The sequence below is a fragment of the Ammodytes marinus genome (genome assembly GCF_949987685.1).
Source record: "Ammodytes marinus genome assembly, chromosome: 10".
NCBI lineage: Eukaryota > Metazoa > Chordata > Actinopteri > Uranoscopiformes > Ammodytidae > Ammodytes > Ammodytes marinus.
Genome location: NC_137214.1, coordinates 5,795,862 through 5,807,733, shown reverse-complemented (window position 1 = coordinate 5,807,733; position 11,872 = coordinate 5,795,862).

Below are 11,872 nucleotides of genomic sequence, written 5' to 3'. Positions count from 1 at the left end.
TGCCAAGTGTCTTTCTTATGGTGGAATCATGAACACTGATCTTAACTGAGGCAAGTGAGGCCTGGTGTTCTTTAGATGTTAGTCTGGGTTCTTTTGTGACCTCCTGGATGAGTCATCAATGAGCTCTTGGAGTTTTTTTGGAAGGCCGGTCACTCCCGGGAAGATTCACCACTGTTCCAAGTTTTCTCCATTCGTAAATTGTGGCTCTCACTGTGGTTCGCTGGAGTCCCAAAGCCTTATAATGGCATTGTAATCCTTTCTAGACTTACAGACAACAATGACTTTGTTTCTCATCTGTTCTTGAATTTCTTTTGATAGTGGCATCATGTGCTGCTTTTTGAGATCTTGTAGTCAACTTCACTGTGTCAGACAGGTTCTATTTAAGTGATTTCTAGATTACACAGGTCTGGCAGTAATCAGGCCTGGGTGTTGTCATTAAATTGAACTCAACATTCCAAAATATGTGGTGAATCGATTAATTTATTAAAGGGGGGCAATTACTTTTTCACACAGGGCCAGGTACGGTTGAATAGATTTTTACACTTAATAAATTAAATCATCATTTAAAAACTGCATTTGATATTTACTCAGGTTATCTTTGATTAAAATTAAAATTTGTTTGATGATCTGAAACATTTAAGTGTGACAAATATGAAAAAATGTAAGAAATCGGGAAGGGGGCAAATACTTTTTCACAGCACTGTATGTATTTAATTGGCCAACACCAGCACCAATGCATTGCATCAAAAGTTGAACCAGGTTGTACTTTTTTTAAGGGGACGCACTGTAGGTGAATAGGCTAACATTTTTAACTTGTCTGTATATCAGTGATTCTTGAGAAGTGGGACAAAAGAGGGTGTTTCGGCAAATTAAATTACATGTATGTATCCAACATATACTAAGCTACTGAGCTAAGCTTTGACACAACCTCCCAAATTTTGTTTTTTTTACCGTCTTTGGCCTATCACCACCCTCAGATGTCCGTCAGACAGGAAATCTGACGGAGTTGACATATTTAACGTTTCTTAAACATAACAAATGGAATTTATCTAGTAGCCATTTGGTTTTTCTGTTGATGTTAGGTGCTAGAATGAACTACTTCAGGAAAATAAAATTATCAAAAAATTTAACTTCTTCAGAAATTGTAAGTCGGTGTTGACATGTCATGGTTGTGACACAGGACTTTCAAGATTCGGAATGTAAAATATTCTATAACTAAACCAATTATCAGAGCCTGTCTGACTCTAATGTACTCTGCAGAGGTAGAATTTGACAAGAGGTCCTTCAAAGTGACAGCTGCCCGTTATTTCGCCTGATTTTATTACATTTTACATAATGAAATGTCTGACGGTGTTGACTTACAGTAAAGTGGTCCCACCACTTAGAATCCTTATAAAACATGAATGTGTTGTAGAAAAACTGTTTTTATTGATATGAGAGATTATTTAGTGTTGCTTTGGATGACAAAAGCTATTTTTAATCATTAAAGTACATTTTTAATAGGTTTTATTGCATATGAAAGATTGAAACCTTCTCTGAGGACACACTGTTTTGGACCTTGTGAGAAGCTAACAAGTGTCATATATTTGACATAATAATGATACAATTAAATTGATGGGATAATTGTGCTCCAGACATTCTATTCGTAACCCCTAATAGCTACAATTTTAAATATTTTTAGTTTTAAACATAACAGCAGTTACATATGGAAGACGGCCTTTTGTCCCGGTTCTCAAGAATCACTGATATATTATCGTCAAACTTAGCCAACTGATTACCAACATTGAAAGAAAATGTTTTGGTATTAGAATTTTTTCAGAATGTTTTGAATAACTAAGTGCTTTAGAAGTTTAGATTCATGGAGTATTGAGACATTTTAATAATAATGTTTAGATAATGGCCGTCAAAGATAGGAGAAATATACAGATGCAAAAACACAAGGTTTTGTCAAAAAAAAACACCTGTACAACTGTACATTTTGGGCTTTTGATTAAATAAAAGAACAAACACAATGGTCCAGTGCTTGGAAAAACAATGTTTTTGCCTGCAGTGTCTCGCCTTAATTCAATTAATTTTGTAATCTTATTTTTGGTGATTTATTCATCATATCATAGTTGACGTATTATGTTTTTAAAAGCTGTCAGATGTCCGAATTGTCTGGCCTACACAATCAGCACCAGTGGGTGTTTTTTGCAACACAAAGCATTTAATAATTTTTTTCTTTCTTCTAGCTGTGGTGGGAGTTGGGTTATGGTTGCACTGTGCTCACACGAGGACACTGCCATTCAGTCCTGTTGAAATGGGCATACACAGGATGTACAAGAGGGGAAAAAAAGTGTGAAACTTCACACATACTAGTGTTATTTCTGCTGCTCCAGCTTCCCACATTGTGAGTAGTAGAGGTGATGACACACTGTGACGTCGGCATCACATACCGGTTCATTCATCAACTGTTTCATTCTTGAACCAAAGCTGAAAAATGCATAGAGAAATATGGCCTTTCTCATAGAAGACAGTTGGCTTTTCACTGATGACATTAAAGATGGCATATTTTTCTTTACCTTAAAAAGATATTCTGAATGTCACATTAAATCATGAAAGGAACCAAGACTCCGAACCCGAAGCATCTAATTGGAGTTTGACTATCAGTAAGCTGATCATGTACAAGTGTGCTTTTTCTACTGTGACATATGAAAAAGTATTTTGTATATATAAAAAAAAAAACGGTTATTCATATGATTCCTATCCAAGATTACATATAAGATAGAATGTTATTTCCACTGTTACGCTCTCAACTCTACCAGTGGAGAAACTTCCTGTCCACCAATTAATTAAACATTTTATTTAAAATATATTTTGTTTTATGAAAACACTCACGTAGGAGTTGCTTTTTGTTGATTGCCTCGCCATTAACTCATAATGACTCATTAACAATGGCACAGCGTGATTGAAAGGTTTGTTATTTGATGGCTCGACTGGAGAGAATGGTAATTGGGCTTTCACTCATATTGTTTGTGGATGTTAAGGACCCATGCCTGCATGCACCAACCATTATTTTTTTTAACTTTAACTCCACACCTCTTCTATAAGCCGAATTCTACTTTTACTCTAGATCTACTCTATTCTACATCTACACTACATCTACTTTACCCTACTCTATAACCCTTAAAATATAACTTAGGCAATTATGCTATTAGGCTAACGAAAAGTAGATGTAGAGTAGATGTAGAATAGAGTAGATGAAGAGTAAAAGTAGAGTAAATATGATTTAGGCAATTATGCTATGAGGCTAACAATTTACAGAATATGTTTAATTACCATTTGGTGAAACATTATACCAAAGGTGTTTAGCTCGTCTGGTAAATGCAAAACTCACAATGTGAGGCTTTGCAACAACACATCAGCTTCTGTCATCTTGCAAACGACAGCCATGTGTTCTGAGATTCCTTTAAACTCGTTTGCATTACTCACAGGCGCCTTCTTGATTACATTTGTATGAAAAAAACTCCACCGTTGCCCCGAAACTTCTTGCCACTGCAGTGCAGGACGACAATTTAAAGAAAGTTATACATCTGTGTGCTCTAAGCCCAGAAAAAAGAAGGGCCCCTCTTTTACTTGCACTCAAATATTGCCAGGAAAATAAGTCATTTGGAGTAATGGCTTCCTGGAACCTCTCCCCTTACATCAGAGTGAGTGTGTAAAAAGGAGGATGAGTGGCAAGGTACCAAGATCCTACGGGTTCTGTTTTGTTCACAGCACCACAGGAATCACCACCTTTATTCGACTGGCAGTGAAAACCGCACGCGCAATCACTGTTGGATAGACAAAACAAAGATATCACAGCACACAGACCCATAAAGAGCACACAACTACACACGCTCACTTAACTCTTAATTATCATGGATGCTCTAGTCATCAATTATTAAGCACACTCTAGGCGTTGCTAATGGTATTTTTGGAGAGAGGAAGCTTTATCTACTGTATAAGAAGGTATACAGTCTTATGTCTGGGTTTTTGGTGGAGTCTGCGAAATAATTTATTGTGGCTCCACAGGCAGTTTTAAATGCTGTCTGTTTTTAAATCAACTGCAATAGCTCAGCAAGTTAAGTTAAAGGCGGTTTTGTCTGACCCTAATTCTTTATTTATTCAGCTTTGCATTGCATTACTTTACTAGCTGGCAAGCACAAGGCCTTTTTTCCCATACCATCAAACATTCCAGACAGATGTTACAGTAACACAATGCAGCGAGGCACCAATCTGGACTGTGTACTGTGTTGCACATGGATTTCATCAGTATTTTTTGTCATATCTAAATTTCTTTTTTTTACTGAAGGGGAATGAGGATGTTCAGAAGTTATGTAAATTACTTACTGTAAGTTGACAGGGGCAACTAAGCATTTGAATATGATTAGTTATAATGATTGAATGCTGGCAGTTTGAGTGACAGGTGTTCATATTATGGCATATAGGGCTGATAATGGCGGACACAGAATGTCTGTTTAACAATACTGATAAGACATCGTATACAGTGTGGTTTAAAAAAAAAAACCTCTCGGCTTTTCAAACAAATGCTTTTCAATTTGGGACGAACCAAGCATCCCCAAAAAGTGAGACATAACGCTATAGGGTGGAAGAAGGGATATTTCAGAGGGGAGAGAAAGAGAGAGAGAGAGAGACACGGTGAAAAGGGCTTTGGCGGTGGGAATCAGCAGTGTTGCTTGTCAGCTCCTCTCCGTAATGGAAAATGTATTTAAAATGGGGTCTACTGGATCTCATTTTACGAATCATTAATAATAAATTGGCGCCATCAATCCTAATGATGACGGGTGTGCCCCTATTTTCAGGCCAGCGTTTTGGCAAATTTCTGTTAGGCTAGGATCAATTAACCCCCCCCCCCCCATTTTTTCTCTATACATAAAACATCTGTTTGTTTTCTAGAAAAACATACGTTGCATAAAAACAAAAGGACCTTGAGGTCTTTTGGGGGGCCTTGCTGGTCGGGTCCCTGACCTATTTTAAGCTCTGTTTTGCTGTTGGCGGTATAGGAGGTGTGTGTGTGTGTGTGTGTAAGAAGTATAAACCTACAATTTCCAGACTAAATATCCATGACTAGGCCTACATGCTTTAGCCATATGAGTGCACTAATAGAAGAGATTTGGAGTACTGGGGGGCATTCTGGTTAGATGATCATGGATATGTCCTTGAACAACATCCATCACTCTTATTTTCCCCCCTGCACTTGGTGCCATGTTTATGAGTGTGCCTTGATATGGAGTCATTATGAGGAGTTACTTTCCCATAGTACACAGCAGCATGCAGGTAGGTCACTGCACATGAGAACAGGTCATCTCACAGATAAAAACAGGGGGTGCCATTTATTAACTTTAAACCCTTCTTCACAACAGCGTTATTTTCATTTGTCATGACGAAAATGCGTGCCGGCTTCCAAAAAAATGCGACTGATAAAAAAAAAAGGTAGCATGTCAGGACAATTTATCCAGAAGGGAGGTTCATGGGAATGTTTATGGGCCCCCATGGGACTAATGATGTATCACCCAGCTCGAACTCTGAGAAAAAGGAGAGTGTGGCTTTAATTACTTTAAAGCATTTATTATTAGATAGCAACCCTGTCCACAGCCACAGCTTTCTGGGTGTGTTGAACGCCTGTTCTACATTAGGATCAACCGTAGGAATACAGATGATGCGAACTGAAATCACGATAGGGGAGAACGGGGTAATCTGAGCCACTTTTTACATTTGCTCCCCTCTAAGCGAGCTAAAATGATTTATCAGTCAAATTTACACATTTCCCATTAATGCAGGATGTTTCCTAGAAATGGGCATTAGCAGAATGTTTTCAAGACAAAGGGCAGTGAAAATATGATTGTTTTAAAAAAAAGTTGTCATGTGGCTAATCTTTAGCTAATATCATCACATGGTTTTTATATGTTGGAAGTTCATCAACACGTATGATAGAAGATTTTCTACGTGAATACATTTGCTTTGGCACAACAGTTGATTAAGTTGATAGCAAGAAAATTTACTTTTACATGCAAAATACCTATTTTGGTGAAAAAAACATGCTTACAACATCACCATGAGGTCCTCTCTTTCAGGGCCATGGGGAAATGAGAGGGGCTTGAAAACATATATCTCACATGACCACAAATGTTTTCCGTTGCATAGATACAGGGGGTGGCACACATTACCCGACGCCTCAGATTCCCCCGTTCTCCCCTATCTATTTTTGCAGTTTAATCAAAAGTAGAATTGTGCATTTTATATTATTTCCAATGTCTTTTGTGAAACTTCGAAGGTCCTTGTTCAGAATCAGTTTGAATTCAGTCATAATGCTGGTGTGGTGGCGGCCACACACAGTGCAGTAGTTTAAGGATTCTTCGTAATGTAAAGTAACCAGCAAAAGCATGTGCCTCCTAACACTTCCCTGTTGACGTTAATAACTGAAGCTGAGTCGATGTATTTATTTAATGAGCTCATTTATTGTTGTGAAAAATACCAAATTTGCGTAGATGGCACATACCCTAAAACCATCTTAAATAATACTCAATCAGCAGCATTTGAATGAAACTGTCTTTCTGAACTGGCTAAAAAAGGTACCCAGTGTAACTACACAATTTTTCAAAATTAATGATTAAATTCATGAGCTTGTAAAAAGATCATATCCTATGAATAAGTCATTGCAGCTGATTTAAATTTGTATGTGACTGTGCATCATGTTTATTTGTACATTAACGGTTACCATACCTTTTTACACCGCAATAGCCAACGCATACTGTACATACCAACCTTGTTATGTAAAAGTGACACATGACACTAATGAAGAAACATCAATATTTAATACAATTATTTTGACCTGTCTTCACTCCTTTCTGTATTTTGCTGGATTTGCAAATACAGCTCCCATTTTAAAGTTCATCTAGTGTGCAAAATAAACTACAGCTAAAGCAAGCTAAGTAGTTGTCAGATGGTTGTTGACCTTGATGCTAGCAAGAAATTCCAGTTGGGGTTGGTCGTCACATTTTTTGGGGGGTTGGTTGTCCCATGTTATCCAAAGGCTGCAGCCAGAAAAGGAACCCAATAACGAAATAAATTGTCAAGCTGTAGAATAGAGCAGGAAAAGGCAGCTAGCATGCAAAAGAAAAAAGGGTAACAAAATCAAAACAACCCAGTGCATCCCAAACTAGACCAGCTGCCAAGGCTACAGTAAGTTATGTAGGCCTATTTGTCAACTTGACAATGCAATTAAACTTTCAAATGTAGTTCTGCTTTCTTGCCTTCTTTTTAAGATTATTCCCATTAAGATAACATTGTGACAAACAACCCCATAGTGTGTGACAACTGACCCCTTGATGGGGTTGATTGTCACAATGTGTAAGGCTGTTAGAAAAAGTGAGAGGTACCCATTTCAAGCCGACACCTTAAGCTTAAATTTAATGTAGGAATGACTATTGAAATATGTTTAGGTGATGAGCAATTCTCACTAGAGTAAACAGTGTGCCTGCTACCCTCGGTCTCCCCTTGTTGAAGAGCAGAGCCAAATCCAATAGTATAACCATTTGCAATAAATGGTCACTTTGTTGGCGTTTGTGTCGATCCTGGATTTGAAGTGATTTTGACTAATGTTCCCCCTTTTGGCCAGCTGTTTGATCCTTCCCATTGTGATCAAAGAACCTTCCTTAATTGGTATTAACATGATGATGTTTTTTAGCAGCATTATGCTGTGTTTTGGACACAGGCTCTTGTTTTACCTGCTCTCACTCGGCAAAATGAGGTGAAAAATCACTTTGAGATACATATTGTTGTTGGTCAGCATTAAGCTTGATAAAAGATAAATGTTTGTCACAAGCACGTTCAGGGTTATCAAAACTTCAGAGGTGCTGAAGGGGGGTCAGCCGAGATACTGTATGTCATGAACCAAACAGCGGCACGAGACACGCCGTCCATTATTCATACTGTCACAGCTTAGAAATCCTGAAACCTGCAGTCTTTAAGCAACTTAAATCAAACTCTCAAATTTGCGCACACAAGACTGCCGTTTATGTGGTAAGGAGAACGTGTAAGAAAACGGAGAGAGCGGGTTTTTCTGCTCATGTTAACATGTGTGGACTTACAAAAGCAAAGATAATCCAGACATATCGCCTATCTAGCAATGCTATTTTGAAGCTTTTGGATGACCTAAAGGTTGATTTGGAGCCAAGGCCAAGAAAGAGTCACGCAATACCTGCCATGACAAAACTTCTTGCAACTCTGCATTTCCTCCTGTCAGTGAACTGTAGGTATTTCTGCTGGCATCTACCAAGGTAGTTCTGTGCTGTCCCAAGTTCTTAATGTTATGCTAAGCAGGATGGGCATGTTCTGGTTTTGTTTAATTTTTGGTGTGAGAAAACCTTAATATAGGCTTTAGATATATTTTTTGTTTCAAATAGAAATGTGAACGCAAGTATTTCACATTGAATCTTAATTGCTTTTAACAAACAATTTTATCAAACTAGACACCGTTGTGCTGCCAGGTTGATTACGTAGTGAGCATTGCCAATTAAAAAGTCTGTAACGTGTTTCATACATACAATCAAATATGAATCACTTAATTTTCACATTCATCAGTCTTTAAAGCAATTTCCAGCTATAATCAGGGAGGGGGCCGACAAAATCTGAAGTGCCGGTGCTTTTGAAATGTTTTCTCAGAGTAAAAAGGTAATTACCTCTCTATTCATCTGTAGCCCGCATGGTAAATTTGGTTTATTCTGGCATGCAAAAGTGCTCCACTCAGTACTGTGGCGGTGTCTGCTAAGAATGTGCTGCTTATGCCGTGCTGTTGTGAGGCATATTGAACAGACACATTGTCACTGGAAATATATTATAAAATTCTAGTATGAGATGTTAATTCCACATTGGCAAAGAGTCTTTGTTTTCCTCAGAAGAAACATTCTCGTCCCTGACACCGTTGATTGTCAAGACGCAGACCGAGAACGGCTTATTCTCGCGCCATCCCTTGTCATGCAACTGCTCAACTCACATGGTAGGGCCCTACCGCCTAGAGCCAATGAGTCATGTCTACATGCATGCAACCAGGCCTCCCTGCAAAAGCGCACTATAAGCCTGCAGGCAATCTGTGACCGTTCCTGTAAAATTCATCCATCAATGCTGACAACAGTCACATAGTATACGCATTATGATCAATGTGGCAAAAAGTGTTTTGGTCGCCTCGGGTGGGGGTTGAGCTTAGCTTTTGTTTATGTCTTACATCACCTCCATAACACTGCAAAGCCTAATGCATGTGTGTGTGTCTGTGTGTAGCCCCCCCCCCCTCCTCCCCTACACACACACACACACACACACACACACACACACACACACACACACACACACACACACACACACACACACACACACACACACACACACACACACACACACACACACACACACACACACACACACACACACACACACACACACACACACAAGAACTGAATTAAAAACCCAACCTTTGACCTCCAGATGAACGGCACATTACTATTTGAGTGATATATTCATTGTTTTGTGAGAATGTAATCAAGCCAGCAGTGCATTGCATGAATGACTGTATGTAGTCATTACAGTACGCTGAGCGAAAATATTGAAAAACCAGTGTCAAATCAATTTCTTCCTGTCGTAACATCCACTTGTCATTGAGGGTCTACAAGCGCGCAGCCCAGGTTTTAATGTCAATAGAATGTCATCTCAAATGTATTTTGTCACGTTATCTGTATTAAATGGAATATTAGCCAAGTCTTGTCCGTCTCATTCCAGGAGTTACATTAAACTGTCAACCGATTGGAGTGGATTCTGTGATTTAAGAACATTTACCTCTTTGGACAGAATATTCTTATCTGAATTATGTCAAGGCTTGCCGATGATTGTGGAGCAGTCTATTCAGAGACGCTGTGCTGTTATCTGAAGGGAGCATGCGGAAATATGGCCACAATGTTCTGATGCGGCTTTGCGTGCCACATCCTAAACCCCTCCACTAACAAGCAAACAAAAAGACAAACAAACAAAGCGAAGACAGCTGCACAGGTGGCACTTATATCGGGCGTGGAGCCACTTAAAGCTAAGCGGACAGGAGTCGTAGAAAAAAAATGAAGAGCAGCTCAGGTATAAGAGGCAGTATCCGGGCATTCCCTCCACTAGACTGTCTTTGATGAAGACAAACACGGCTGTTTCCCCTCCTAACTACAAGCCCACTTGTCACATTTGCAACCCATTTGGGTGATTGTAAGTGACAGACACCATGTTTCATCCCTTCACTTAACCATATGCCGTGGCCTCCTTCTACTTTAATTATTCAGGTCTTCGTTTGGACAGAGTATTGCGCCTTTTCTCCAGTCTCTTTAAACAACGTCTGATTTGTTACAAGCTGCTCTCGTAAGCCAAAACCCCCCTGCTTAACGCTTCACTAGTTAAATTTAGTAGTTCCGAATGATTTGGAGCTCAAATGGCTTTCAGTTTCTACACTGATTCTCTGGTGCACAATGGACTGAGCTTGATGCTGTGCATATTCAGGAAACACATGCTGTGTCTAATTGCGATTCAAAAGCATATTCCACATAGGGCGGCAATTATAACATTTCCGTATAATATAAGGGTGTTTTGACATTTACAGGGCTTGTTCAGAAAAAATTGTTCCTACCCGGTTCATTACGCATTCATATGCTCTTCTAAACAAGCCATTTGCATTAATCTGACCAATACCATGTTTGCCAAATACTTCATCCCACACCCTGTTGTTCTGTCCCACTCGAGCATTAAAGTCCCCAGAGCAAAATAATCATATCAGTCTTAGGGATCCAAACAAAGAACTTTGTCAAGTGACTGGTAGGTTATATCCACGCATTATGTGTCCAGCGACCTTTTGTCGCATGGCCCATCCCCATCATAATATGTAGTGTAGTACTTTCTTTGTCCATTCATGCATTGTAAACATAATCTTAAATCAGTGCTCTTTGGATTGCAATGTGATATGCACACTGGGAATAATTGGGAAGATGCCTATAAACAGTATCTAAACACAAAATCTATTCACAATATGTTTTTATGACTGTTGGCCATGTTGACTATCATGCACACTCCATGATCCAAGCTCTATAATGGAGGCAAAATAACACTTTGAAGTAAATATATCTAAACGCTGAGAACTACTGAGAAATACAGAGCGTTTTGTGGAGCTGATTGGCTAAATCAACTTTGTGTCAATATAAACAGTACTTTGTGTATAAAAATGTTAAAAATAAAGCTTAACCAGCTTGTAAGCCCATCCCCACATATTTCAAGTTAGCAGATGCTCTATCAAAGATCTTCTGGGAATTTAACTATATCTCCAAACAGCATATCCTAGGGATAATGAATGTGGATTTTTTTAGTCTTTAGGATCATTTTGGGGAGTTCTACTTTTGTTTTACGTTGACAAATGTATTCTGCTTTGGGTAGAGTTCTCTATGCCGCAAGCTTCTTTACAGTATAAGACCTCTGTTGGTGCATGTTTTCTCCTACAACATGCAGTTCATCATCTGTTTTCATAATCTGACACCTGTTTTTCATGCCTATTCACTTCCATGTTGTATGAAAATCCATTTGCAAGAGTGCGCGGTTAGTCAACAGTGGACATTGTGTCTGCTTTTATTATTTTCAATGTCATGTTATTGTTGTATGGTAATGCAGTGCACACTTTCCAATCCAACTTGCATTTTCAATTGCTTAAGCATGAAAAGATGCCAAAAATAGCACTTTGTTCTCAATGATGTTGTGTACAATTCATGCAGACGTACTTGAAGAGTGAAGTGGATAATGTAGTAACATCACTGATAGTACA